Source organism: Nannospalax galili, unplaced genomic scaffold, assembly GCF_000622305.1.
Source record: "Nannospalax galili isolate Female #2095 unplaced genomic scaffold, S.galili_v1.0 scaffold10, whole genome shotgun sequence".
Lineage (NCBI taxonomy): Eukaryota > Metazoa > Chordata > Mammalia > Rodentia > Spalacidae > Nannospalax > Nannospalax galili.
In genome coordinates this window covers 7,762,429-7,767,024 of record NW_008331140.1, presented here as the reverse complement: position 1 = coordinate 7,767,024, position 4,596 = coordinate 7,762,429, and the positions used below count along the sequence as shown (strand labels likewise).

Here is a 4,596-nt window from a genome sequence, read left to right as displayed (position 1 = left end):
TTTAGGCTCTACAACAACTTTATAAGTGATTATTACCCCTATTTTTAGAGGCGAAATCAAGTCTTTGAGAGGTTAGCATCATAAAGCTTTGTGTGAAACTAAAATTTAAATTTACTTTTTCATAACAGAAATGCCCAATCATTCCTAGAAGTTTGCCTTCTGTGCTCATTTGATATTCACATTATTTTTTAACAAAGATCCCAATGGTAATATTTAACTATGTATTGAATAAAATATAGTACTTAGAAATAATTTTCATTTTAGCAAATATATTTGCATTATGATTATGTAATAAGCTATAGTCTTCTTATAGATTTACATATTGAAATAGTGAAAAGATATGATACCTAATGTTTGCTTTGAAATATTTCACATAAGAACAGGTTTAAACTGAGCAAATGTGGCAAAATATTGGCAATTATTGAATCTAAGTTATGGATGTATGCAGACTTACTTCATCATTCTACTCTCTTCAGTTCTGTGTACATTGAATAAGTCTTAAATAATAATTGTTAGAAACAACTCAATCCCCATGCCACCAGGCCATCTGCTACTATATCACTAAACTACTTGTTAAAACTAAACAACATGTACTTTAATGTGAAATAGTGATGAGTTCTAAGAGCAACTAATAGGGCTTCATAAGAGTCCCCTTTAAATTAATCTTTTCAACCAGATGGTTAGGTGGGTAAAGGTAGACACTACCTTGTTCACTTTTTTTAAAAATACACTTCCTTTTAACACTCTTAATCTTATTTTTTGCTCATGCAATTTATCACTATATGGCATTTAAGTTATATATTTCTAGATCTGGGAACTACCTAGGTGATGCACCTGTAGGATCCTCTCTCAAGAACAGTCATTATTATGTGAAGGTTCAAATTCAGCTGCTATCATGGAACATTCAGAACCTGTTGTAGGAAATGGAGAGACAGAAATGTCCCCCAGAAGAATCATGGGAGTACAGGGAGGAAGTAAGTGAAGCAGAGCCAGGGTTTGGTTTCTTAGGAGATGGAAGACCACCAAAAGAAAGTACCCAAGGAAAGATGAAGGAGGAAGAAGAAATGCCAAAACCTAAATCGGTGGTTGCACTGCCATGTGCTTCAAAGAAAAAGCATGTAAATGTAGTCTTCACTGGCATGAAGATGCAGGCAAGTCAGTCATTAGAGGACAAATAATGTATTCGACTAGAATGGCTGACAAAAAGACACTTGAATAATATGAAAGAGAAGCAAAAAAAAAAAAAAAAACAGAGAAACTCGGTACTTGTCTTGGACCTTAGACACAAATCAAGAAGAATAAGACAAAGTTAAAACAGCAGAAGTGGGTTGTGTGCATTTTGAAACCAAAAAGAAGCATTTCACAATTATAGATGCTCTTGACCAGAAGAGTTTTGTCCCAAATATGATTGGTGGTACCTCTGAAGCCGATTTGACTGTGCTGGTAATCTCAGCCAGAAAAGGAGCATTGAAACTGGATCTGGAAAAGAGGTCAGAAAAGAGAGCTCACAATGTTGGCAAAGGTGGAAGGTGTAAAACACTTGTGCTTTTTAGTAAGCAAGATGGATGATCCAAAATTGGAACAAAGAGATATATGAGGAATGCAAAGAGAAATCAATGTTATTTTTGAAAAAAGTTGGCTTCAATCCCAAAAGGGCATTCATTTTCTGCCCTGCACAGGACTTACTAAAGCAAATCTCAAAGAGCAATCATAATTTTGTCTTTGGTGCATACATTGTCTTACCTTATTCCATATCTGGATAATTTGCCAAGCTTCAGGCTGCCAGTTGTTGATAAGTACAAGAATATGGGGAAGGTGTTCCTGGGAAAGCTGGAATCTGGATCTATTTGTAAAGGCCAGCAGCCTGTAATGATGCCAAATAAGCACAATGTGGAAGTTCTTGAAATATGTTCTGGTGATGTAGAAATTCATTCTATAGCTCCAGGTTAAAACCTCAAAATCAGACTGAAAGGAATTGAAGAGGAGGAGATTCTTCCAGGATTCATACTTTGTGATCTTAATAATCGTTGTCATTTTGGATGCACATTTGATGCCCAGGTAGTGATTATAGAGCACAAGTCCATCATCTGCCCAGGTGATACATAACAAGGTGCTGCATATTCATGCCTGTTTTGAGGAAGTCAAAATAATAGCCTTAATCTGCTTGATAGACAAAAATCAGGAGAAAAAAGTAAGACCCAATTTGTGGAACAAGATCAACTACGCATTGCTCGTTGAGGACAGCAGGAGCTATCTGTCTTGAGACATTTACAGACTTCACCCAGACAGGTTGTTTTACCTTAAGAGATGTGGTAAGACCCCCTACAATCAGAAAAGTTCTGAAACTTGCTCCAGAGAAAGAATAAGCATTTCCTTGATGACCCTGCACAATACAGTGAGGAAAATTGACTGCAAAAGCCTACTTTGTACCACCTTCCTTTATTTTCTGCCCATTGCTAAACCTCTTTCCATATTTTTCAAAGAAATTTCACAGCAAAAGTCCACATTATGTCAGCTTTCTCATACTGAGAGCTCTTATATGCCACTGTTGAATTTTCCCCAAGAGTTTTTTTTCCCCCTTTCAAACTTTGCTTCCTTGGACATATTTGACAATAGCTTTGTAAGTGATGTGGACATAATTGGCTACAATGATGAAAACCTACAGGATTTAAATATTTTTTTCATTTTACCCTTAGGCATAGTCTTTTTTTTCCCTCATGAGGACCATTCTGAGCATGCAAGTGTGTACACATGTTAAAAAGGCAATTACAATGTTAATAAAATATCATATTTGAAAATATATATTACTTATTTGTTCATTATCTTCTTTCCCCAGTAGAGGGTAAGCTCCATTATGGAACAGATCCTGTCTTTCTTATTTATTATTATATGAGAGGAAGTTAGAACAGTCCTTGGTACATGATGGGCACTCAATTCATGCTTGTCAACCACATGAGTAAATAACCAGATATAACCATTTGTGGGTTTGGGCACTAGGAAAAGGGAAAGATAACCATCATTTTATATACTCAAAAAATAAACAGCAAGCTGAGAGTGCAGAACCTGGTAACCTTTTTCTTGTGACTTGCTGATGGTAGTAAAGATATATATGGATGTCAGAGGCCCATAGTTGGCTCAAGTGACACATTTTGTGCTTGAGGAATGACTAGGGCAATGAAAAGTCTTTAGCAACATTTCATCTTGAATCTGAACCAGTCAGGACTAATATTGATTGACAACTTGACAGCACCTAGAAGCACCTAGGATACAAACACACATGTGGAATTATCGAGATTAGGTGGGGAGACTCCCCTTAACTATGGGCAGTACAATTCTATGGGATGGAGTCCTGGACTGAATTTCAAAAAAAAAAAAAATGAAAGTGAATTGAGCACTAGCATTGACAGCTCTCTGCTTCCTGACTGAGGATGCAATATGACCAGTTGCTTTATGCTCCTGCTGCCCTGCCTTCCTCATAGACTATACCTTCATAAGTGAGCCAAAATTATCCTTTCTTTCTTAAGTTGTTCTGCTAGATATTTTGTCACAAAAATAAGAGCTATACATAATTAAGTACCTGCATGAATCAAGGTTACGTGCATTGAGTTAAATCATTTATAGGCTTCTGGGTATGTCCAACCCATGATTCATGGATTACATGTGCCAAGGATAGCTGTAAATGTGCCCCAGCACCAAAACATTATGAGATTATTTGCGGTTTTTTTTTTTTTCACTTGATTGCATGATCCTCATTCTCTAGAGTGAACTTTGCAGATCACATCATGTACCAATGTCTAAAGGTAAGATACACTTGCTTGAGTCTTGTGGTGGTTTGAATTAGAATGTGCCCCATAGTCTCCAAGTATTTGGAAATTTTGTCCCCAGTTGGTGGCACTGTTTTGGGAGGTTTTAGGAGGTTAGGTCTTGGTGGGTGAAGCATGTCACTGGGGGCAGGCTTTGAGAGTTCTTAACACCTTGCCAGATTTCTAGCTGCTTTCTGCTTCCTGTGCCTGCTTGAAGATGTGATCCCTGGGCTTTCTACTCTGGCCACCTTTGCAGCCCAGCCTTCCCCACTCTTCTGGACTCTCACACTCCAGGAACCATAAGCACAAACAAACTCTACCTTTTATAAGTTCCCTTGGTCACGGTGTTTTATCACAGCAATAGAAAAGTAACTAACACAAGTCTCAAAATATTTGGGGACATAGATACAGTTAATATAAAATTAACTTGGTGCCTGAACATAAAAATCATGCTTTGCTACAATAATGAATTAATGATTTTATCATATGAGAACCCTGAATTGTAGAGGTCTGGTGCCCTCTATCACACATCTTATTGGAGTATTAATGCCTGTATTTCAACTTTCCATGATTTCCTGCTTTCATACCATCCAGTTCGTCCTCAGCCCTGCTACCAAGCCCAACTTCAACCCAGCCTTAGCCCCTGCCCCTGCCCCAGCCCCAGCTCCATTACCAGCTCAGCTCCAGGCCCAGCACCAGGCTCAACCCCAACCCCAGCCTAACCCCATTCCTGAAATCTCTCAGCCCCAGCCCCAGTCCTGCAGCCCCAGCTGTAGCCCTGCTTTTCCCTAGA

General features: G+C 38.3%; 1 pseudogene; it reads left to right on the top strand.

The window, feature by feature from the left end:
• The first annotated feature begins 270 nt into the window (after positions 1-270).
• On the top strand, positions 271-2,761 carry LOC103725248 (annotated as a pseudogene).
• The last annotated feature ends 1,835 nt before the right edge of the window (positions 2,762-4,596 follow it).